This window comes from Chiroxiphia lanceolata, chromosome 7, assembly GCF_009829145.1.
Source record: "Chiroxiphia lanceolata isolate bChiLan1 chromosome 7, bChiLan1.pri, whole genome shotgun sequence".
Classification (NCBI taxonomy): Eukaryota; Metazoa; Chordata; class Aves; order Passeriformes; family Pipridae; genus Chiroxiphia; species Chiroxiphia lanceolata.
Window position 1 is genome coordinate 5,998,985 of NC_045643.1, and position 26,830 is coordinate 6,025,814.

The following is a 26,830-nucleotide window of genomic DNA, read 5'->3' on the forward strand; positions in this document are numbered from 1 at the left end:
GAAGAGCTCACCACCATCGAACAGGAACAATGGTAGACAAGGGGCAAGTTGGGAAGAGTAAAGACTAAGCACAGATGTATTAACACATATTTTTGTACTTTTAAGTGGAATTGATCACTGAGTATTTGCAAAGATTAATCTTGAAGTTTCATTTGGAAGTGCTGGAACTATACACCAGTCTTTGATAAAAACTGCTATCCAAATCTTTTTAGCAAAATCATTGCTGCATCTTTGGGTAGGTTGAGACCTTTGTTGCCCTTAGAGGAACTGCTCAATAACCCTCCTGCTCATATTCAGGAATTGATTGCCTGGGTTATAAAGAGAAAAAAGACCCCAAAACCCAATAACTAGAAATACTTTTTAAAAGCCCAACAGCTTAACAGAACTAAGATGTTATTACAAAAAAAAAAAAAAAAAAAAAAAAAAAAAACCCAAACAACAACAAAAACCACAAAAAAAAACCCCCAAAAAACAAAACTCCCCCAAAAAACCCACACACAAAAGCACCCCAAACAAGAAAAGTATGTTCCTGGAGAAAATAAAGCTTTCACTCTAAGGAATTGAAAGAAATGGCCTAGAAATATGCAAATGCCTTTGAAAAGTGGCATTTCAACACTTACATAGACCCCACCATCCTTAGCAGGACTAGACACATGCTGGGGGAATGCTCCTGCCCAGAGCTGCTCCCAAAAACAGGACCTCCATGTTGATATGTTTTTCAAAGCTCACCTAATCCCACGCCTGCAACAGCCTGCAACCGCTGTACACGTGGATATTTATGTGTGTATGCATATGTAATGGACAGAAATTGATATCACTACTTGTGTGCTTAAGTGGCTGTATGCACTTTTTCCTTCCCTTTGGCAAAGTCAATACCTTAAACAAAACACTGAAAGAAAAATTCTGCTTAGAGTAACATGCACAGACTATAACAAACATATTGACTCGAGTCAATATGGTAATAAAAACAACCCAACAAGCAACAGCAGGCATCGAATTAAATGTGTTGTGTATTTATCATTAATAAAGGATTTTGCTTTGCTGGTTCAGGGCTTTGCCACGATTTTAGATTTACGTGTGCCTTTTAATTAGGCTTATAAAAGTAATATGATTAACACGTGATAGTGTACATAAGGAATGATTTCTATGCCACAAAATCTAGTGACTTGCCATCTAAACAGAGCCCAGTGTCATTACAGGACTCTGATGAGAGCCCAGTGAGCAGAGCTAGGTTGAAAAGTATGGTTCAGTAGCTGAGTGTTAAATGTAGACCTGCATTATACCCTGGGACACTGATTTCATTATAATCAGAAGCTCTCCAGCACTTTCATGATAGCTCTTCGTCTTCTGACATTTCAGCTTAGCCAGTTTGGTCGGGAATTTGTTTTTCATCATATGCAAAAATTTCCTTAAGCTAACTTTTTTTAGCCTCTCTTCAGAATTCAGGAAACATTTAAATTATACACATAGCTTCAATTTCTGCTCTGATATTCCAGGAATACTATGATTGCTCTAATTAATTTAAATAGATGTTTAACTTGGAATGGAGTGGAAAAAAATTTAAAAGCAGTTCCAAAACTGCATCTGAACAAGTCCTCCCTGCCAATTGTTGTCACTTGTAACCATGTTTTCTATTTTTAGGATATGTCTTATTTACTGCCAAACAGCAAGTCCACCTGAAAGGGCCCTAATTCAGCACAGTACAGAAATGACACATACACACAGAGCAGCAAATCTTCATTCCAAATTTAAAAGAAGAAAAAAAAGAAAAAGAAAAGAAGACTAAAACCAGAAAAAATTATAAAGTTTTGCTGTTGATAATTGTGAACTGCCTAAGAAGCCCTGTACTTTGTTTGGTTTATCCAGCTGAAATAACAAATTATGGTAAGTATTTTGACAAACCAGAGGATCCCTTCCAATCCCATGACTTCCATCATTTTGCAACACCTATTTACTTGCTGGATGAACTGCCATGTTCATCCTTGCAAAACAAAATTATGAAAATAAGCCAGGGGGTTCTAATTTACTGGAACATAAAAACCTGACCAAATCTAGCAGTCTGATATATTAAGTTAGGGTTTAATTTTGGTTTTAAATTCAAATAAGAATGAAAAATGCAGATTGATAACCTGTTTTGCAGGTTGGTGTGTTTTCTGACTGGTTCAGCTTAAAAAAAAGTGTACCGGGAGCACAGCAGGCATCTCAGGTTTCAGCCACTCCTGGCTAACACAGTCACTTTGCCAGTCACTGCAAGTTTTGATATGATTCTTACTGAAAATGGACACCTGCCCACTTGGAGCTCACTCCAAGCCCTGCAAAGATGCCTGTTGGCTTCCATGCTGACTCACAAATCCTCATGCCAGACGGGATCAGCCAGCCTGATCTCCTCCTCTGCAACTTTTGCCAAGGGTAGGCATGATGTGAACCTCTCATCCTTTTGTATACAAGGCTGAAGGCTTTCCTCTTCAGGTATCCTGAATTCAGGTATCCTAATGCTCTATTTGAGCTGTTTTGGCTTCAGCATTAATCTGAGTTCTAAGGAGGTGAAGTGATTCACAGCAGTGGCAGCTTGACTGTCACCTCCCAGTCTGATTCTCCTGCTAGGGCTGGAGGCTCTCACAAAAACACATTTCACATGAGTCTGTCCCTCAGAAAAGGAAAAAAAGGAGACAAGGATGCAAATACCTGCATTTTATTCCTATCACCTACAACTGGAACAGAAAGAGGTAGATTAATCACCAACAGACTTAAAGCTAAAATTTTTAATTTTAACCTCCAAAGCACCATGATTTTGTGAGATTCCCCCCTAGCCCCATTACAGCATTATTTTGACTGGGAATTCCTGGACAATGTGATCTCCCCTCTCCTTGTCATCTCTCTAGCTCCTGAGATGTGACCTGTTACATGAAGAAGCCATCAAGTGAAGCAGCAACTGGCTCAGACTCCCACAGCACTGCTGCTGCTTTAGTAGATGTATTTGGGCTCCCCAAAGCTGGGTATGGCAGCGGGAATGAACACACAGATTTGAAGGAGGAAAAGGCAGCACCTCACAGGCTCCCTGTGCCAAAGGGAAAAGGGACACTGTCCATCGAGCCCTCCAAGCAGACACCTGAGAGTTTGAAAGCAGGTGAGGAGACACCTCTGAATATTCAAGAGCCACAGGTCATTGCTCCTCCAACTGAGCCTGAGCATTAGCCCCTGGATAAGAAAGGACAAGCTTTCAGCAGGAAACAAAAGGAGTGTAGGGGGAAAAAAAATATTAATCTAAAGCCTCACGAGCTGCTTTAAAACTCCACCAAACCAAAGGGTTCAAGTCTGATATATTTAACAGAGAAAAGCTCTTTGTCTCTCTTTTTGGACAGGAGACGAGTACCTGTGCTCCACAGCTTGCTGTCCCTGGGTCCAGCACTATTCTGCACCCTAGAAAGCAGAGCCTTGTCATGGCAGACCATAAAACAGTCTCCTAACAGCCTCTGCTAGCCCAAACATAGCCATATTTTTTTCTTAAACCTAAAACCAATGACCCTAAGATGAGAACAGACCCAGTCGAGGTGCTGCCCCAAAATGGCAGCCGCTGCTCCCCTCAGCTGTGCCGGGCAGTCCTATGGGGAGCGCGGGAGAAACTGGGCCCCAAAATGACACCAAAACAGGGTTTTTTCGGAGGTTCTTTTTCAGGTGATGAACTGTAAGAATGAGCTCTAGACAGCTCATTCCCTCAATTACAACTAATATTAGCTGAGCATGAAGCACTTTAAGCTCCCAACAGCAAAGCCAGAATTATCCTGTCAGCTGGGAGTAAATGGCAAGATTGTTCCATCTTAAATCATCCCTTGGTTCGAATCAAGCGAATCTGAGTGAAGTGGAGCAAAATAACAGTGAAAACTTCATCATTCTGCTCAGAACAACAGATCAATGAATGATTAGGGAAGCCAATGTTTCTCATAAACACTACAAAGGCTTCTTAACATCCATCGGGAACGCTAGGCTGCGGCAGAGGCACCAAGGAGAGCTATATTGTGGGTTTTATTTTAGCTGCACAAACGTTATTTATCCAGTTGATGAACCAGATCTGGTAAAGCCCTTCCACCTCAGCTGACCGGACACATGTCCCTGGCATGGCGTCAGGGCAATGGAAACCTGCCACAGTGGTCAGCTCACACTTGTGGGACCCCAGACAATTAATTATCTTTTAAGGTAATTTTCCCCTTTTCCATAAAAGCTATGAACATTTTGATCTACTTCAAACTCATCTGAAAGCACCAATAAACACAAGTGCAGGAAATGAGGATCACCTGAAGAACAAGTGTCTTTAATTCACAAACATTAAAAAAAACAGTACATATATTCAACAAATTCACGTGAAAGACAAAGACAAAAGCCTTTGCTTTTTCATCACTGTTTTACAGAGAGACAGAGGTGCTTTGGTGCCCAGGGGAAGTCAGGGTGCCATGTCGGGATTACAAAGAAAGGCAGCTACTGGGAAAAGCTGAGGGGGGAAACACAGGAGTTTCCACAAGGAAGGGTTTTCTCCTTCTTCCACCACAAGAAGGAATACAGAAAGGGCAAAGAACTTTAAATACACATAGGGAATAAGGCAAGTGGACGCTTTTCATCCCATCTGTTGCAAATACAGTAATTTCTATTTTCAGGGGGTATCCATTTCATGAGGCAGCAGCATGGCTCCTTGCATGGCTCAGCTGCCAGCAGATAACAGACATCTCCTGACTCTGATCCAAGGAGCCGGACTGACCCTCCATCATGAACTCTGGGCTTTGTTGCATTACATTAAATCCTAACAAAGTCAGATTTTAAGTGCTACAAAGGGAAAACATTTCCTAAGTGCGTCATCCTTCTTTCCTCCCTAACAAAGGTTAACAGCAGCAAAGCCGCAATTACAGTAACAAACATGAACAGGCACCACCACGTCACCTCCTTCAGAAGCTTGACATCTCAAGCCGACTTGAACAGAGCATTTCACATTTTGCTTTTTGATCAATTAAAAGGTACGCATTTATATCTGATGAGGACTGCCCAACATCCAATTGGCCAAAACTTTTTCCAGAGGAAACAAATTTTAACTATGAGCAAAAAACCCCACAATACAGCAAAGTCAACATTTGCTTAACTTTAAATAAGTTTTCAAGACAATCATAATATCCACCTTCACAAAACTCAATCGGGCATGTTTGTGAGTGTGCTGGTAGCCATCAATTAATTTTCATTATTTGTTCATACATTTTCACCCATGCAATGCAATACACCTGTCATTGTCATAATTAAAAAATTAATGTCTACTGAATAACTACAAAGTGGCCTCAAAGTAGCCATAGCACTTGCAATTCTAACTCTAAGGGAAACATTAATATCCAAAATGTAGAAATAGCAAGCCTATTGCAATTTATGGAGCTCAATTAGCTGTTCCATGCATTGCTCATTCAGAGTTATGAATTTTTAATGACACGATAAACTGAGATTTTCAAAGGAGTTCAGCAGACTTATTTAGGGGATTCAGGCGCATGGCTGTTGCCAGCTTCTCCCAAATCCCCATCCATAACCACGAGAAATATGTAGTGCATAGTGACATTTCTCATGTCTGAGAGGACACTGCATTTAGGGACCTCAAAGCTGACACAGCACGCACGTATGGAATTTTGTTCCACAACAATCTCCTCTCTTGTCTCCTTCCATGCTGTTCATCTAACTACGTCAACACTTGTGAAACTGTGATGTTAAGCCCTCCTGAGCATCAGTGGTTTTTCAGGTACTCTGCACAAGCTTCAATAAAAATCCCTCAAGTTTGAGTACACTGATCAATATCAGAACACAGCTTGTAGAAAACATTTTTCTAGGGCCTGATCCAGAAGCAGTGTATCCTAACTAGTACTACCTTGACAGCTGCAGAGAATTTATTGTCCAAAACACTACAGTTGCAGATTATATTCAAATTGGTTATCAAAAAAAGAAGAATTTCTGGTAGTCTTTCAGTTTGCTTTAAGATGTTTTAAAAGCAAAGGAAGGGCTTGGATTTGATTTTGTCAAGAGCTGTACCTGAGGAGCCTTGCACTGCTGCATGCTGCAGAATGAAAATGTGATTCAGGTATTTAAGACAGCCAGTAGGAACTTTAACTCATACACTTGTCCTCACAAACTTCCAGCCTTCTTTGGTAATATGCTTACAAAACATTAATAACATCCTGAGCAGCAGACCAGTGGACTGAACACAGCATTCAATTGCCTCAACTCTGAAGCAGCAGTCAGTTAGATGTATCTTTTGTTAAGGCGGTGGAAATTTGTAAATGAAGATTTTGCTACATAATTTATAGAACCCATCTTGGGAGTTGTTGAACCAAAGCTTTGTTTTCTGAATGGCTGGTCTTTACATTTCGTTAATCCAAGAGTGGGAATTTTCATACATTAAAATAGGAGAATTAGCTGTGCAGTTATTTTTTTAATGGAGTTTGATGTACGAATCACACCGTTGCATATATGAGGTAAGTTAGGTTGTGTCTAAGCTAATACACATTACAGTAGGGTCTAGGGAGGGCTTGGAAGCAAAGCAAATGCCAGTCTAGAAACCTTAAAACTGCAGATCAATGCCCAGATCTGGCATTGGGAAAGGAAGGTGATGAACAAAAACACAGGGAGCCTTTGAAATGCATATCTTGACTCATTTTCTAAAGTATTGCTGGGAAAGCAATGTGGGTTTTGAACAACAAAATAATAATAAACAAAATAATAAAAGAATGTGAGAATGTGAACATTAAATAGAAAAATAGGTAAATAACAGGATCAAAAGACCCCAATCCTTCTGCTTTCAAATTTTGAAATATAGTTTCTAAAGATGTACCCAAGTATTCTTTCTGTTGACTGAGTTCGACTTAAGCTCAGGTGTCAGCTTGCCCCACATGTCTATGCTTACTTTTCCATTAAAATTATCATCTGAAGAGAGAAATTGAGCAGGCTTACATCAGTATCTGAGTGTCTTCCCAATATTTTCAGTCTAAAACATAATTCTTTTGTTTGTGTATCTGCTTAGAAGTGTTTGCTTAAACTTTTAGGTGCCCAGCCTGGCTGAGTGCACACAATAAGTCCTAAACTGTTTAGGTTGAGCACAAGGATGACCTAGACAAAGTCTGCACTCTCTAACAGCTCAATTTTCACAGCCAACATCTCTCTGTCCTGACGAAAGCTATGGATGAGTACATGTTTAGCAAGTCAATAAGAATTTTGACATTACACTGTAATACCTGATTGGTCTTCAACATATTTGCAGAGTAGTTTCCAGGAGAGTTTATTGTATCATCTCCCAAGGGAAAACTTAGTCCTAAATTAGATTGGAAAGACTAAAATGAGGGCATTATTCTGTCACAAAATGCTTTAGCATTTGGGCTGTTTAGTAGTAGCCACATTTTGCAGGCACTCAAAGCATATCAGCTTATAGCTTGCCCAGTTACAGAATTTCCAGCAGGAGAGATTGATGCCTTTTACTTTCTCTGCTTTTGGGAGCTTCAATCAAGTAAATCATAGTTTCTTTCCAGGCAACATAAAATTGCACAAACTGCTACTTCATATACTAAATAATATCAACACTCTGGAAGGATTTTAAAAAAGCAATAACCATGTGAAAAGACATCCCCTTTTACCAATTTCCCTCAGACAGCCACAGCCCCTGAGAAGCCGTGAGCACATCTTGGGATGCTTTCCCTAGGAAAGTCCAAGCAAGGGCTGTCTTGTCAAACTGATGCCCGAAACTGCTGTAGAGAGGCAGTGTGGGCCAGCAGCAGCACAAGGTCTGCAATGGGATGTCTGCATCCAATATCAGCTTCGACATTTCTTTTTTATAGTTAGACAGCAGAGTCCGTGGAGCAGAGGTGCTCTCCTAACAACGCATGGAGCCGTGACCCGAGTTGCTACCTTCACTGCACAATGCTTCACGGTCATATTTACACAAAGTGCTGGCTGCACTGCCCCAGGCATCTTGAGATGTCAGTGGACTGAACCAAAGCAGTGTATTTATTTTGGCAAAACAAGATATCACATACCGACGAAGAAAAGAACATTCCGTCCCTCGCTGATCCTATTTGTGATAAAGCCCCATCACATTTTTGCTTGTGTCTAAGCTGAAACTAAGTCTTGGGAGGCTAGTTACTTGTTCCTTTGGTTCATGAGACTGGTTAGAGCACATCAGGGAACCCATCCATCCATGTCCAAGTCTTCCCAAGGAGAGAAAATAGAAGAAAGACAAGAGGAGGAGAAAGAGGTGGAGGAGGAAGACTGATGCTCAGACTCTCATAGGTCAGAAGCACTTCCAGCTTCTCCAGCTTGCATGCAGTGTGAGACAGCAAATGGATCAAGAGGAACAAAATACACAGGAAACGAAAAGGAGAGGTAAAGAAGGATGCCTTTCCCATAGTGGTTATGAAAGATCAAACTACTGATCAGAAGTCCAATGGAAGAGTACACATGACAAAAGCAATGCAGGCTGTAATGGTGCCCAGAATTACAAACCATGGTAAGCAAACTGTCTGTGAAGGTCCTAGGAATGTTTTGTGGTCATTTAACAGAAGAATGAAGTTTTATTTGTTCATTTGATGTACATCAGACATTGTGATATCTTTTTTCCTAGTACACAGCCAGGCTAGTTGGTAGGAATTACGGGAAAATCTATAGTCAGATAAATTAAATGCGTTAATTAAAATTTCTTCACCCTCTCCTATGGAAGCAATGGGAGCCCTCAGTTGGCATAATTCCCATTCCTCAGAGCAATGCAGAATGAATTAAACATCCCAGAGATCTGGTACAGAGGTGGAGCTGAACAACAGGACTTTTCTATTTTTCTATTCAAAGTGCAGGTGAAGGTGCCAGGCCACTCCTGAAAGCAAAAGGCTGTTTCTATTTCTGGATGCAGGAACTGACTACACATACTGAAAATGTGTTAACCTTGCCAAATTTCAACTCAACATTCTCAGTCTTCATTCTCACAAGAAGCAAATCGCTGGCTATCCAACCCTGAAAGAGCAGTTTACTTATTTTTGGAGAGCTTTGCTTTTCTTTCCCGAGAAAATACTTTCCTAAAAACAGACTTCCAGTTTGTTTCACATGTGCAACAACCACTCTTTAATGAGCATTTTCAAAGCATTTCCTGGGAGGAACTAACTTTATTGGCACTCTAGGACATTTTTGCACACAGAAATTAGTGAATATTGCTGTTGTTAACTCTCTGGTTTCACTGAAGAGGAGAATTTCCATCCAAATATTGGATTTTAGGAACTCTTATTTCTAGTTGAGCATATATAAATACAACATCTGAGCTCAACATCACACCTACCTACTGAAACTATTTCAGCCTTTGTAACTCTAATCTCTTCAAGAATAGAAACCTTGGAGAGATTCATTAATTGCTGGCTTTTGATTAGGTTTATTTCCATTAAGATAAAAAAATTAAAAGGCTTTTTGTTGTTTTTAAAGTTGTGGTTTTGATTTATTTATCTAGAAGCCAGAGAATAACTCTGTTATTCAGGGTTTAATAGATTGTTAAAGTCTCCATCAAGGAGAGATCGATAATTTATAAGATGTGAGCAATTAGTAAATGCATCTGATTTTCAAATTCAGAGGTATGCTTTAGGAAAGACATGTGAACTCCAGATTTTAAGATTATGCAGAATGCCAGTAATTAGGAAAACAACCTTTCATCTGCAGTGACTGAACTAACCCTAAAGTAAGATTTTCCTCTGAATTAATTCCACTACTTTTGTTCAACGGGGCATGTTAAAAACTCCTCCCACTCATTGCATTTTCTGTGTGGTTTCTGAACTGAGGGGGACGCACAATCTTACAGGAGATGAGAGCTTTTTTAGTCATGTCCAGAATGAACAGACACCTTAAATAGACCATTGTTCCTACATGTAAACATTGCACCAATGGAAAAATGGTGGTTTCCTCAAGGTGCACAAATATCTTTGAATTATAGGTGGGTTTATGGAGGGAGGTGTTGGAAAAGTTGTACAGAGAATTATTTCTCTCTTTTCCAGGAACAAAACCATAAAATATGGTTTGCTCTTGACATAAAATTCAAAAAGGTTAAGAATTAAGGTTTTAGCAGAAATGGTAATTTTGTGACAAGAAATGATAGTGTACAGGGCAAGAGATCAGAGAGAAAAGACAAAAAGGTTGCAATCAGGAGCGGGGAAGGACAGAATGCATCTCTCCTAACACAAGGCACATCCAGGCACCCATCATTCTGGCATTATATAATTTCTGACTGCCTGAGTTTGCAACCTTACTGCTTTATTTTTATATCATTTTGTTCTTTTTTTAGAGAGAGTATGGCAGAAAAAGTATCTGTACAAGATATAATTTCTTCCAGTACCCATCACCAGCAAATGATTGGACAAGCCATCTTTTACCAATGGCTTAATTAGAGGAAACTTCTATATTTAATAATGTTCCTTAATGTACTGAGCCCCACACAATAGCTTATTGAAGGAAAAAAAGCAGAGTGATTATTTTCATAGCTAAGGATGGAAGAAAGGTTCAGTCATTAAAGTCATCACAGAAACAATGTTATTAACTATACAGGAATAATCTCAAAGGAGTTCTGAGCTGATTGACAGTGATAAAATAATGCAGGAAGCTAAAAAAGGTCCTCTCTCCTCACCTGTTTTTATTAATACCCTTATTACCTTTCCCTGAAAGACAGCTTTTCAAGAGCTATTATTGTGCTTAATATTAAATAAAATTAAGCATGGTAGATTGTCAGTTATGTCTTCTGAACTCCTAAACAGAGAGAAGGTGGTCACCAGTGCACCCCTCAGCTAGGATGTGCCCTCCCTCTGGAGCAGACCACTGACCAGACCCCAATATTCAGGGATATAAGGAAAGAAAAGGCTGCTCAAGAGAGGGAGAAAAGGGAGTGCTCAAGGATGCAACTACTTCAGAAGGCCAGCAATGGTATTTCATAGATATTAATTACTTTACAGTCTGTAAACCCTACAAAAAGTGCCAGCTGCTGTGAGCCAGGACCCTCAAAGGTCAGATTATCATGAAATCGTTACAGGAGAGGCTGCTTTTGCTTAGCATATAATTGCTAAACCTAAGCACACTCCATAGAACCAATAGGAAAATGAATTATTTAAGTACTCTTCTTTTAATAAATAGTATTACCATTTTAATTGCACCAGTATTAATTTAACTCTAAAAAGTGCCCGAGGATTTTGCAGAATTAAGTTTTGCTACTCTTGAGTTTTCAGAAATTTCAGAACTTCTGAACTACATGTATGTGTGAATATAGCTACATCTAGCTTTTTCACGCATTTACAAATACACATATATGCTTTTAAAAGGTGTATGTGCATGTATGTTTGTATTCCTCCAGAATTTCTTGTCTTTAGGTGTGCACATAGCTATATGTAGCTTTTTACATATTTACAAATACACATATATGCTTCAAGAAAGTGTGCATGCATGTTTGTATTCCTGCAGAACTTCTCGTCTTTGGATATTTTGGGTGTCTAAAAATGCAACCCTTGGGTAATTTCCTCGTGGCATGCTGCAGCGAGATAAGGCAAAAATTCTAGCTCAAATGACAGATTTTCTCAGCTGAGCAAAACCAGTTCTCATTCTCCCAGCACCCAGCCTGACTTGAAGGCTCGATTGGCAGGTATAGCATCAGGTTGAAGCTGCAGGTACTTCTGGCTCCAAGGGACTTTTCTTTTTAGCCAGTTCTCTTCTACATGTACCAACCAGTGCTTTTGAGAGCCAGCTGGGAAAACAGCAGACAGCAAATCAAGGAGCATTTTCCTCCCAGAGATGGAGCACCCAGCCTGCATACTCAGTGTCAGCTCCCCCATACTCACACATTTCCTGGAGTTCTACACATTTCCAAATATTGCAGCCAGACAGCTACTCCTTCCATATTGCTCCACTGCCTGCTCACCCAGTAATACTTCTCCTCCCTCTTTTCTCACCTGGCACTAAGCAGAAGAGACACTTGGACTTGGAACAGCTCATTATTCCCAGCTGCTCTGAATGTCAATTACTTTCTTGCACTTGAGGGCTCTGTTTTCCCTTCTTTCTGATCCAGTCTTCCCGATCTGAGAATTCCCTATCAGATGCACTAAACACACCTTTCAGGCCTCAGAAACATCTTACTGAATGAATAAATCAATTCACTTTCATTAATACAACAATTTCACTTACTGAAGAAACTTGTTTTGTCAACAATAAACTGGACAGTATAAGTCCTAATCCTTTGACGTCAATAAGCATCATTTCACAGGCTTTGAACCATGTCCTTAATTGGGCAGGGCATGCCCCCCCCCCAAAAAATCATTTGGTCATACAACAACCCTGCATAGGGGTTTACAGTATGTCTCAAAAACAGCCTTTTCTGTCCCTTAAGCCCATGAGATGCAACAGACCTGTTAAGTTCAGAGCACACCAAACATTCTTCAGCATTTGGAATGGCACCTGGAGTTGTCTTCTCACTTGGAATACTGTGTGTGTGTGAGCTGGCACACACTGCACACACATTGTGCTCTGCAAGTCCCACAGGCCAGCAGCAGAAGTGGCTCACGTTTCGATCTGTGAGTCACAGATGCAGGAAGATATTTACAGTATTTTTCCTAATGGGTTTCCATGGATGACTAACCTTTCAGCTGAATTCTTTAAGCATCCTACTTTCCCCATGTCTGTTACAGTACTTTTCTATCCCTACTTGACCCTGCCAGCCCATGAATATTTGATACTAAATTAAAGCATTGCAAACCAAGAGATAAATTCTATCCGGGGTGCAGCCCTTGCAGAGCTTAATTACATTTGGTGGTGTGAATGTTTAAGACCTGACACTGCAACAGCTTTGGGCTTTGGCTTCTGTTGAACCAGAGCTTGAGAAAGAAGGGAACTGTCACCTGCCCAAGTCTTTTGAAAAGCCAAGGGGTTTTATTTTATTTGGCATTTAAGTGTGTGCTGGCACTGTCCTTTAGTTCAAATTGCTCTCAGGTACCAACAATAATTAATAGACCATTTGAGCTTTTGTTTTGTACATTAAACAAGCCAAGCTCAGCTCTTTTCTCTCCTCTTTAGAGACTCTATTCCCCTTCCACCAGCTCAGTAGTTCATCTCTCTGCTTCGCTAGTCCCCAAGAGAGGATTTAGCAAATTTTCCTTTGCCTTCATAAAATTGCTAGCTTTCTTCCCCTCTCCTGTGCATTTAAGCTGTAAGCTTTCCAGAAAAAGGAAAGGTCTGTGTCATACAATGCCCTTACACAGTGCAATGGAATTCTTAACTGAAATGAAGTTGAAAAGTCAAGAGTAAAACACAAATTATCAGCAGTTACAGAGAAACAGACATGATCTGTGCAAGCCAACGCTAAGAGTTAAGTGAAAAGAGCTGAAAAGTTGCTGTTCTACATAAGCATTTCTTTCAAATCACTCGTTCAAACAGCCGATGGTAATGTCTGCACAACCTGCACTACACACCACAGCAATTCTGCCATTTCCAGTGAAGATTCATTGGCCTACTCATTTTTTTTTCTTTCCAGCAATTCACTTTTGGCTCACTTTTGGCTCAATTTTAGCCCAAAGACTAAAATTAATCTGTGTCACCAGCACATAAATATCAGAAGGCACTCCCCTGTCTCTACAGATCATCACAGCCATGGCACTCTAATGCTTTCCTTTACCAGAATATTGACCAGAACAGAACCGATGGCTACATGGGACTCCAATAACACAAATGACTGCAAGTCACAGCAAACTTCAGGGAACAAAAAACTGATCCTCTGGCTCTCAATACAGAATTGGGTCTAAGAGACAACAGAGAAACTTCACTGTCATGGTCTTTACCATCCTCACTGCATCAGAGTGATGATACAGGTGTGAGATGAGGATCTGGGAGCTTATTCTCATGTCACTTCACATGTTGGTGTTTCTAGTAACAAGCCAAACTGCATTTTCCTTTTCTATCAGCCAAAGTTAACTCACAGGACACTTACAAATTAATGTGTCCTTTGCTTTGGCTATTCTTGACGAGATTTGTAATTAAAGCTGAATCCACTAAACCGGAATTTCATTCCCCCCACTCCCCAACAGGCCAAAAAGTGGGGGGGAGACACCTGAGGCCAAATTCACCTAATTGTTCCACAGTAAATCCTTACATTTAATCACAGGCTGCTTCACAAGAACTCCCAATAGTTTTATTTCATTATCTTCATGATATGTCCTTTCATGGAACTGAAAGTATTCCCCCACTCTTATCTTTGCCAGCAAGCCATCCTTTTCAGCCTGCAGGACACCTGAGGAATGGGACCAGCTAGAACAGATGAAGGGATTGCACATGTGTGCCCACAGAGGGCAGGGCTACAGAACAGGTGGATGGACAGAAAGTTCTGCCTACTTGCACAGCTCCTCACAGCAGGTATTTTCCTTCTAGGAAAGTTATGCTGGGATTAATTTCAACTGTACCAACAACACTGAATGTCTATTTCAATATTTGCAATTATGTGACAAGCCAAGTAGAAGGAAATATTTTCTTTTCAGAGAAGCAAACAGGCTCAGAACAGATCTGGAGAGCTCCTGAAGTGCAGCATCAAGATCAGGAACTCCCTTTCATGTCCCCATCAGCTTTGCTGTGCTTATCACAGCAGTAGCTATCTTCCCCTCAGTGATGCCCATCTTCCTCAGCAGAGGCTCGGCCTTGGTTCAGGCAGGAGGACAAGGAACCATATTAAGGCCAGCTACAGCCTGGAGACCTCAGCTGAGGCTGTCACCGAGGGGTCTGAAAACTAAACATTATCCACAGCATAGCACACTGCATTGTGGGAGATCATAACGAAACAGGCCCCTGAAGCAGTTCAGGATGGATGATGAAATTTTGCTATGGGTCAAGGCCTTAATAAATTGACAGAGCCACAAGCTCTTCCGTGGAGGCTTGTTCAGAGTCTGACTACAGTATGACCAGCTCTGGAAACTACTGCACAGCATTCAGTTCTCTAAACATCAGGCAACAGTGGTAGATGATTGGCATTCTAAATTGCTCTCTGCTCCCTGGCTCCCTATGCTTGCCATATTCGGTGTGTTCATGAATTTTTGGAGACAAACTACATAATTTGGCAACTGCCGAGGAGGTTTAGCAAGCGTGAACACACACTCTTAGAAAGACAGTGTTAACACCAGGCATGTGTCTTCATCTTTTACAGCTGCTGACTGCCTTTCCTCTGCCCTGCTTTTCCAAGCTTTAGTAGGAAACTCTCTGGTAGTTGCTGAAGGGCTGATCATACACATGGCAGACAAATACTCTTCCTGCTCTTCATGTTCTGATTGAACTTTTCTCCTTGAACCACATCACTTGGGTAATCAGCATCATTTACATTTCCATATATATAACATTTGCTATTTCTGAGGCACAGCAAAGAAAGCAACTTTTCATCAAAACTACTTATGTACACAAGAAATCTCAGCACAAGGAAGGCAGGGTGGAGTAAGGAGAGAGGGAAAGAGTGCTGCCTTCTAGGTGGCCAAAATGCTGACATGACAAATCTTCCCCCTTTAATCAACTTAATTTTCCTTCTTGAACACTCATGATGACAAACTACCTGAACTGGAGCAGCCTGGGAGCTGATACACCTCAGCGTCCACCACAGTAAATTATTGCCTGGCTCTGCTGATGGAGACAGAGAGAGGTGATAGTGTTCCATAACAAAGGATAAATGGTAATATCCACCATTTCTTTCCACTCTGCAGCCAAGCTGCTTGTACAGAGTGCTTAGATTAGGAAATCAGTACTATTAAAATAAAATGGCTCTCTCCCTTTTTTTATTTTCTCCCTAAGGTGAACAATGGCTATAAAAAAGCCATATATTTCCTAATAAATACTAAGCTGTGCTAGAATCAGATAACTGAGTTTATGCTAAATTCTAAAATGCATTTTTTTTGAAACAAATAGTCATTCAGATATCAATAAACATTGTGCACTTTATCATCATCCCACTGGGTTTTCAGCTGGCAAAAGAGCTGTTTATGTTATGTATCTCCAATTCCTGATTTCTCAGTATCCCACTGCTGCTATCCCCACCCTCTCCTCATCCCAGAGGCGCACGTGTGTTGCTACTGACACAGCTCTGCTCCTTTGTACATTTCTTCTCTATCACTAACCAGGTAAGCTTCTGCTCACCACACCACGGATGCAGGCTGGGGACAGAGTACGTGAGACTAGGAACAGTTCCTAGAGTCCTGAAAATAGTGATATAACTAGTGGGGACTCCACGATGTGGTTCCACTTTGGCAGCTCTGGATTTAATTACACACTCCAGAAGGACACAGCCTTTTGCATGCTCATGAAATGCAGTAAACAGCCTTTTACTAGAGGTCTGTCACTACAGCAAGATGCCAAACATGGTTCAGGGAGTGGGGCACAAGGAAAGGAGGAGGTCACGCTCGTGCAATATCGAAGTAGCAAATGAGAGCCAGGGAGTGAGATCCCTCCAGTCTGCACTGCTGCACTGAAGTCAGCACAAGAAATAGGGTGCCACAAAAATGTTAATTAAAAGCAGCACATCACTTCTCTTCCTCAAAAAAAACCCTGATGCTCACTGAGAGTGAGCTGAGAATCTGCTTGTTTTCATAATGCAGGTGATCAGCAGGGGGAAGGTGCTGGAAAACCTGCTTTGATCCTCTGCTGTGTCCATGGTGAGCATCCCTTGAAGTCAGCAGCTACCCTGGCAATCCCCAGATGAGACACTGTCCAGCACACCTCTCACTTCACACCGCACACAAGCTTTGACAACTCCCTTCCTACCACCTTCAACTCTCCCAAATCTCAGCACGGCAGCTTCCGACAAACCCAGAAGAGGATTGTATCAGCTTCCTTTCAGGGAGCACTCAATCCTCTTAATGTAGGAGAAAGGTTGCTGCCACTGACACAAGCCAGCTGCTTTCCACCAGCCCTCTCGAGACACTGGTGCCAGGTAGGTCCTGTGACAGAGCTCTGCCATCCACGGTTCCTGCACAGGAAATAATTCCCTGAGCAGCCAACACATCAAGCAGCTCTCACCCCCAATCCTGATCAAACACAGCTGAAAGGGCTGTGTTTGACACTGTCTGGCACTGTCACAGCTCCTGCACAGCCAGGTAACCACAGGCATTTATTGGATTTTTTTCACTTGGCTACATGTTATTAGAACAGCACAAAGTGCTGTTGCTTCCATCATTTATCATAATCATATTTCTTTTCCCTGAAAAGGCTCAAGTCCTAGGCATTTCAGCTATTGCTAGTTTTGTGGCATTGGCCTTTGCCCCTCCTCCTGAAGCCTGTCTGTGAGTGAACATTAGCTCACAAGCTGCAGTTCAACATTGACTCTAACACAGCTCCTGTGAGCTTGAATGTTGGGATCAGGGCTGCCCACAGCCGGGTTTGCAAGGCACACCCAACACCCTGCAGCCTGGTAGTACACACCTGTCACCATGACACTTGGCTCTCTTAGGAGCCAGGAACATGACTAACAGCACTCATCATTTCCTTGCTAGGCAGTTACAAAATCACAGGGAGCCTCCACACAGAGCAGCACCAGAGCAAGTGTTGTCAGTGATGCCGACACAACTACATTCAACTCCTCACAGTCCTCAGATTCAGATAACTCCTAGTTAAACTTGCAGGTTCCCCATTTCAGTAGATATTATGATTGTTTACTAGGTACTATAACACAAAGCAAAAATCCTGCCCTTCTCTGGTGTTTGTTTCATTTAAACAAGATATTTAAACTTCCCTCCTTACATTACTCCCCTCATCTGCCACAACTAGCCTCTTCCCTGAGTGGCACAAGGGACAGATAAGGAGAGCTCTACCTGACTCTAGTTTGCTTGAAACCAGAAAATGACAGCTGAAAAGGAAGGCGACAGTAACAGAAACCTGTCTGTGAAGGGACTTAGTAAGAGAGACAGAACTAAAGAAACAGTGAGTTTATCTACCCATTTACCTTCTCCCTCCTCATATTCAAGCCAGAAGCCAACTGGAACTAGCTGACTCAAGATCACTTATGATTCTGATCACCAGCTTGGAGTAAATTTTAAGCATTGTGGACACCACACTAATGATGTAGGAACCATTAAATCGAGTCTCCTTGGACAATGAGGATGAGCAATCCTGGAAAACTACCAAAACCAGGTGTAGATGACCCGAGTCAGGACTTTGAACAATCGGCAATGTTTATGGTGATGAGATTACATGATGAAGATCATCCAACTCTTTCTCCAGAGGCTTCAGACAGCAGAAAGCTGGAGAAACAAGGCAGAGCAAGGAGGAGGAAGACTCCAAAGACAACAGGCCCCTGCCTTAAACATGCTCTGGAGCAGTGAAGGGATAGTGGCTGGACATACTTTCAGTATCCTGGGTTCTGATGAAACAGAATAAATCCTAGGACAGGAGTGGCCCAAGGACTCAGAGTGTCCCCAGTCCTTCACTTAAGGCCATGGACCCAGAAGGGAAAGATAAAACCATTGCAGCTGAAGATGGCACAGCACAAGAACCCAACATTTTCCAGGAGCCAAAGGCAGAGACAGAGAAGGCACCAGCTTTGGAACCAAAATGTCAATGCAATAACCAAATGATCACTTCCAGTCTATGCCTGGCACTTCCACTCCTCAAACACTAGACTCAGATACATTTAAAAAGCAATGACTATAAAAAATGTCAGCGTGATTGACTGACCAGAAAAACATAAATAAAAGAGCCCTAAATTGCATCGTTTGGGTAAATATGTATTTATACAGTTTGGAAAGAAAAGCCTTGTTATTCAACTGTTGGACAGCAGCAGCGACACAGGAGCTGTTCTGGTTTATAATGCAAATCATGTAATTTGGGACATGCATTATGGGCATTAAAAATGCAAAGTAAGATCCATGTGAAATGCTGTTAATTTGCAGTAGCCACTTTTCAAAGTATAATTTCTCAGGCATTTACATATTTTTTCAGTAAAAAAAATAAATTAAACACTATTTAGAACATTTGCCATATCTCGTTTGTTGGATCAAGACACTTTTGAGCTACAGAAACAGAAAAATGGCAAGAGAAACTGGTAAATTACTGATTTCCTTCTTTTTTAAAAAATGAAATATAAATTAAATATAGGATTCCCATATTTCTAATAGGCCTAACATTTTTAATTACAAACAATCTGATCTCAATTGAATTATATTATCATCTTTGCCAATTCCCGACCCCTGGAAGAGTATTTATGCTGAGAAAGAGAGGCACGAATCATCCAACAGGAAGAAACTCCAATCTGAAGCAGAGCTGTGCTCTGTGGGTCAGTCCCACACAAGCTGAGCCTTGAGCAGGGATCAAGAGGCTCAACTGGCCCAAGTGGGAGCCTCACAGCTGCTCCAAACCTTTGCTGTAATTCTGCATGTTTCAGCTCCCTTCCTCTCGCTCCAAGTGCCCCACTGAAGGATCTTCCAAGGAAGATGTCCGGGAGGTGCACACATTCATGACATCTGGTGGCTGCATGTTTCTCCTATAGTTACCTCAAGAACCTTGAGGTGAGAGACTTTCCATGCCAGGGACTGCACTCACTGCTGTGTCTCCTAGAGAGACAGCTGTCTTCTTCCTTCCTCCTGATTTGCAGATCCTTAGAAATATCACAGAGATTCTTCTTGGGACTCCAGAGGATTACTCTGTGCCTCTCCCTGCAATGCCATATTTCCCAGGCTACTCTCCCTGCTCTCAGGAGTGAGCCTGAAGCTGGGGTATGCTCCCCCAGCAAAGCATCTTGCTAACACAGCAAGGGAAGGGGTATCCAGAGAAAACAAAGGACAAGTAAGTGAAAATAGCGTGTTTCCCCTGGAGTGCCACTCCAGGCAATATGGTACTTGGGGGAATGTAAACTTAAACTGCCACAAAATGCAAAAACTATTTATATATAAAGTTAGAAACTGAGATTTTATTTTCAGGTATTTTTCTTTGTTTTTATTTTCCTGGAATTGCTCCCAGACACCCGCTTGAACAAGCTGGCACTCAGGCCCAGGTTGCTCTCAGTTGGGAGCATCCTTCTTCCTTCAGGAACTAAAGGTCTGTTGACACCCAGGTTCCCCCTGCAGTCACAAGCAGCCAGAGGCCGGGAATTCTGCGCGTGGTACTAATTCCCAGAGCTGAGCTAGAGCAAGGAAACAGGATCTTTGGGTTCCAGTTGGGTCTGAGCCCTAACCCCAGCTCTGCTGCAGCAGAGTCCGTGTATAACCCATGGCTAGACATTTTGGCACGTGCTCCAATTGCTCCTTTCTGATTCAAACCCCATCATACGCACTGGGGAGCAGGCAAATCCACAGGCTCTAACAGTGTTTGGATCATGCCCAGTAATACTTGGTAGCACTCCTGGAGGTTATCACACTGAAAGTATTATTTAAACCTGGCTACTGTATTATTTTCCCAGCGGCAAGGCAAACAATAACCCTTGAAGTGGTGAAGCCAAGCCACAGTCTTCGTCAGATTAACCCTCCTAGAGGTCCTCTAAAATCAATTGCAAATGTTGGCTCTGAAGGACCAGGCAGATAAAACTTCTACCCACTCCCCTAACTTTCATTTCAAGTTGCGAAACCAATCCACAGTCCCATTACAAATCAGATCTGAAAAATGCTGCTTGATTATTTTTTAAAGAGCTCAAACTAGGTCACCAAAAATAGAGTCTCTAATGGGCTAAATGCGGAAAATGACTGCTCAAAATTAACAAGTTCCTGGGCTCCAGGACTACACAAAAGCTTTTTGAGTAGATTGCTTGCAACTACACAAACTGTATCCTCTGCCACATATGGCAAAAACCCAGCCTGCCAGATGCTAAGCGATCATTTGTGCAAAGTGTAAAGTAGTTTTCAAAAAACCATAAAGGGATTTTTATTCTTAGAAAATATCTCTCCAGTTTCTTTTCCCTTCATTAGGAAGTACTTTATAAATGCGGTTCCCAAGACTGGCCAGCTGAGCCACCTCAAAGCACAGCCTTTCAGCTCCTGTTGCTGCTCTCAGACTGCTCCCAAGCACATGGCAGGGAAGAGCATTTGGCCCTTGGACTAGCAGACCCACCGTAAGGTTTCAATAAAAAAATTCCCCTTCATAGGCAACAATAGGAGATAGACACAGAACAGTTTTGCTGGGTAGCTCTGATCAGAAGCCCCCGTTAAATGGGCAGAAGCCCTACCAACCAGGCAGCCTTCTGAACGGCCACTCTGAAAGCCACGAGAGAATCAGAAGGCAGGGGAATATTTGTTGTACTGTCAAAACCAGGATGCCCTCAGCAGACATGTCCTCCAGCCAGTGGCCATGATCCACTACGCAGGGGCTGTGGCATCAACACTCACAGCTTTTCCATAATTTACAGCAGTGCACATGCAAAGCCCAGGATCTTGGGGATTATGGGAAATGTGCTGATATTTCTGAGAGCCACCATTTGATCACACATGCACCAAAAGCAGCAGCTAAACTCTAGACAAATAGCAGGTCCAAAGAGTACCTACCCTGGGCACCACACACTGTCATACCCCCTCTCCCAAACCCAAAGAATAGCCAGCACATCTCCTCAGCTCCCGGCAGCACTGCCTGTGGCCTCATGCTTAAACTCAGCATTATTTTGAAGGGAGATAAAACACCTGTAGCTTTCCTGGATTGCTTTTCTCAAACCTAATTAGACTCAATGTAGAAAACTATGATAAGGACTCTCAAAGTCATGTTGTGTAAAGCTCTGATAATAAGGAAAAAAACCCATTATGTTCCCCAATTGCTTTCTCGAAAGAATCTTCCATTTCTGAGCAAATATTTTCGAGGATAAAAAGAAGTTCTGCCATATTTAAGAAAATAGAGAAAACATTCTTTTGAGAACTACACACAGGCCCTGGTAGTAAACAGTTCTGCTCATGTTTTGGACATGAGTCACCATCTGCACAAAGATCATGAAAAATCCCTCAAAGACAAGGACAGTCTTTTTTTCAGAGGAGGCTAGTTTAGACATACATTTTTGAGACACTGAAGTGAGAAAATGCCTGAAAGGTAGGAGGCTGAAGTGGTTCTTCATAGCCCTACCTTCACCAAATGGTTAGTCAGAACATTTAATCTCTGCCCATCTCCTTTCTGTAACATGAGGATTTTGCTTAACACCCAAGCCCCTTGCATGAGGGATGCTTCAGTACATGCCAAGCAGGATCCTGACTCCTCTGCAGCAGCCCACTGTCACCTGCATCAGGAATGTGACTTGGAGATTTTTCAAGACTGTGTTTACTCAAGAGCACTAACAGGGAGGATTTGGTGTGCTCTGCTTTTTATTTTTGCTGCATATGCCTACTGGATTGCATCTCTCACAAAAATGTCACTTTCCTGCAGACAGACTGACCTTTGAAAAAACTGAAGCATTAAAAAAAAATTAAAAAAAAAAAATCCATAATTGAAAGCCAGCCACATGTTAGAGAGAACTCACTCCATCTCTTCAGATTGTCCACCCACACAGTGAGCACCTTACTGCACTCGTCCTCTTACATCACACTACACGACATGACGGAACAACACATCAATAACAACAAGGTGTGAAGTGTAAAACAAAGTTAGAAAGCTGTAAACATACCCCTTTCCTTTAAAAGTTCCTTTGTCTTTTTTTTTTTTTGTCTTTTTTTGTTTGTTGATTTGTTTTTTTTTCAGAAAGTGCATATCTCCAGGTACCAAGACATGGAGATGTTTCCCACTTCTGGGTCAGTGACATAAAAACAACCTGTGTAAGCAAGGAGTATGGTGTGGTGCTCTCTGATCTCAGCTCAGGGGTGGCAATGAAGTGACAGACTGTGGTGATACCCAAGGGTGAGTCCAAACTAACCTGCTTATTAACAGTCTTTGGTCCATCTCAGGACAGACAAGAAAAAAGGCACATATCATCATCCTATACCTGCTGCTTGCTGTGCAGTGGCCCTGCTGGACATGAGGAGAACTGTGGTACAGCAGCTGCTGCTGGTCCAGGCTTTTCCACCCGGCAGTGGAAAAGGGACAGGGATGTAGGCAGGTAGGATTTACTTTGGTCTTTTTATAAGATCTGTGGAATTAGAAATGCACTGAAAATAACACAGTTTTGCTATTGGTTTTAAGGTCCATCACTAAAATTCATGCCAGTTAGCTCACACTGCAATCCTGTTTTTAAGAGCTCAATAGAAACACTGTGTTATTAAAATTCTATGGGTATGTTTTACACTGGTATGTTCACACATTTTTCCTTCAATCCCGTCAGCATAGTCAGCTGCCTGGCACTGCACGGCGTGTAGGAGTCCGGACAGGCTTTCCCCACAATAAACATGAGTGTGGCTTTCCAGCGTGGGCAGCCTGCTGCAGAGGTCTGCACAAATTCACCAAGGGTTACTGTGATACAGTTCCACCAAAAATGTCTGTGGGACTGACATAGTTTAGACTGTAGGCACTAGTGTCATTTCAGCATACTTGTGTGTGTGTGAGCACTGTTTAGCTGGCATTCAATTTCTGTGTGGTCGTAGGAGTTTGTACAGGGGGAGATTAATTTTACAGGACCAGAGCCTGAAGTCTTCTCAGGCAAATCGCCCCCTGATTTCAGAAAAAAATGGTCAGATTTTTAAGATCTTTACTCAAAGACCTCTCTGTCCTTATAGGAAGCTGATACCTTTTAATGTAGACTGTGATACTCTTATGTCACATATAGAACTTAAGCTTCATAGCAACAAGAGCTCATGGATGTGTTACAGCAAGTCTGTGAGAAGGTGGTTGGAGCTGATCAGGTGAGGACTCAAATGCCTGTTAATTAGGGAGATTCATTTGTCAGAATAGACACTAAATTGCCCAAATATCAGCTCCTTCCCTTCTCTCCATCTTCCAAACAGCATTTCCCTTCTCTTAAGGAAAAGGACCCTGAACATCTCCCATTTAATGGCTTTGCACAAAAGCTGCAACTTAAAATCTCAGTGCAGACCTGTGGCACAGAGAAGAGTGAAACCACAGATCTTCAGTCAAGTCAGCAAAATTCCTGATTCGTACTCTGATTTTACACTGACAGTTACACACAGCACTACTGTGCTCAGCCAACCAGCCCGTTGTAACCAGGTTATGGGCACAGCTTTAGAGAGGAAGATGGACTTGAGTTTAGACAGCTCAAGTATGCAACTCACCTAGTAATTCCCATGTGAGTGTTAAACTGGTCATAACTAAATTTTACAAGTATCTAGAATCAGGAATTATGAACCAAAGTGCTCCTAAACAGCACATCAGATGGGGACCCATAAATACGTAATGGTATCAGAACTGCGTATGAGATGTGGAACATGGTAAATTACAGCAATGACTCTCTCAACTAGGGAAAAAATGAGCACATTTTCTTTTGCCCCTAAGCAGTGGATCACGAATCCTCTGGAAAGAGCTTGAGCTGTAGCAGGCATACAGAGGGCTTTAGGAGAGGGCTGAGGGCAAGGAAAGGATGGGGACAGCCAGAACAGGGTCAGGAATAACCAAAGCCTTTCAGCCATTTTATCATTTCGTGCTCTGAAACAAGCTATTTCTAGCACTAAATATCCAAAAAATGCAAGTTTTTACCATATGACAACAGTGTCAAATGCTCACTGAACACTCATGAGCCCTTCCCTCACAGCCGTGCACTTTCAAGTCTCAAAAGAGAGACATGGGGAGGGTGTCAGTCCTTTCATTAGCCATTTTCCTTGCAGAAATAATCATCAATAGCTGCACAATCACTTTGGAACTTGGGTAAACCATGCGCTCTCCATAAAAGAGTAAATAAATTAGCTTTTCCATCAATGCCTTCCTTTTGCTTGACAAAAAGTAGCTTTTTATTACTCAAATTGCCTCGTTCAATAGTCAATGAAGCTCCAAACATTAAATTCTGCTCATGAGTTTGAAAAATTTAGGCCAGATACAAGAAAAAAAAAAAAAAGCTGTAAAAGAAAAGGTAAGAGCAAAAATGTGTTTTCTTGTGGCTTTAATAGGCACACACATTAAAGCACTCTTGCATTTCCCCACAAAAACCACCCATTCTCTGGAAGCCTGTATACATTTCTCCTGGTTGCCATCATTAACCAGTCAGCAAATCATTCCAAAATAAAATACCAGCATCCAAAACACCTGCATGTTTTTGCCACACACCAGACACCCATGTCCTTTTCTAGACAGTAGTACAACATCTTCCTTTCTAATGCAAACTTCCACCCACCCACATACCCCACATAATGACTCAAAAGCAAAGGCAGCGGATTAATTATGCCTGTGATGTTCTCCAGGTTTTGTTCTCCCCATTATCCAGTTGTGAAAGATTGGCATTCCTAAATTCACAGAAGCCTTTCAGCGGATGGCTGTGGCTGCCGATCCCATGCACAGCAGAAACTCTAGGAATGCCAACGGAGCAGCGCCGGGTTATGACACCACAAGATTCAGCCTGGAATTTTTACAGACCATCCCTTCAACCACATTTCTATACAGATAATTCCAGAAAAGTGAGTTTTCTTCATTTACTTTCTCACCCTTAGAAACCTGTTTACTCCAAGATTAGGACCAAATCTACTGAGAGTCTGTTTAACTGGCAGTGCAGAATACAAAGCCAGCATGTTTTTATTCAAGGGATGATGAGGTATTCAAGAGCAATTTCCTTTCAAGCATCCCTTTAAGCACAATAACCTAAAAACTGGAACACAGTAATTTTTTTTTTTTAATTAAGGTGAAAATCATCTCAGAAATATGTAGATAGCTACAAAAAACCCATAGCTACTACTGTTCTTTTCAACTTCATTAATGACCACCAAAAGCTTTCTCCTCCTCCACAAAGAAGCTTCAGCTTTCATGTTTTTGCCATGGGCTTTTATTTATTAATAAAAATAACAGCTAATTCAATCTCAGTTTTGAACTGTTTGGGGCTTCATTTCTTATTAGAGACTAATTTTGGAGTTTTGCCATAATTTTGCTGTGTCTACAGTTTATCTGATTTTTATCGACTCCTTTAATTAAAATGATTTGCAGTACAATACTAATTGATTTTGTGATAAAATAATTAATAGCAATTAATTAATTTTTTTGGTAATTAGCATATAAAATTTTTCCTCCAGTTGTCACTCTGTGCCTCTCAGAAGCCATACCCTTAGGGCAAGAGAGGTAAAACAGCAATGTTTCTTCATCAAGATGTCCACAGAGAACGCACCTCCCCTTCCTCTCATCCCAGTGTCTCTGCAAACTCAATTTGGTATTCTGATCACACCTTCATTGGCCCCAAATAATATGTGTATCACTACCAAGTGATCACCATATAAGTTACCCATCCTGCCCCTAAAAGAAATGGTGAAGCGTTTCATGGAGATGTTGCCCTGGAAATTCTAAGACATATTTTAATTTAGGTTTAAATGGTAATAATTTGTCTACTGAGAGCATCATGCATACACTATAAAATGAAGTAATTTTTTTCCCCATTCCCAGTACCTCTTTCTCTCCTGACCTGTCACGTTGGCATACACAGTGTAAGCCTTGGAACAAACACACATCCCTGTGAAAAGCACAGGGGTTTCTCCAAAGAGAGCTCACAGAGTACAAACTCACGTCAAGAGCTTACTTCTTCCTACAAACCTAAAACTACCTGGGGTCTCATGTCTTATTTCAGAGAGAACTCCCTAATTACAGCTCAAATAACCTTTGGCTTCCAATTGAACTCAAGAACCTAACTCCTTTTGAAGCTGGGAGCTGCACATCCCACAGATCCGCAGAGGCAGGAGAGCGGGGCAGGAGCAGACGTGCCTGCACACTGCATGATGCTTGACGTAAGGAACATTCAAAAAGGCATTTTGTCGGTGCTGGCAGT

General features: G+C 41.7%; 1 protein-coding gene across 1 annotated transcript in view; it reads right to left on the reverse strand.

Moving 5' to 3' along the window:
* The window catches only part of ERBB4 (erb-b2 receptor tyrosine kinase 4), a 610,912-nt gene that overhangs the window by 291,015 nt on the left and 293,067 nt on the right, over positions 1-26,830 (reverse strand). The gene's annotated exons all lie outside the window — the stretch shown is intronic.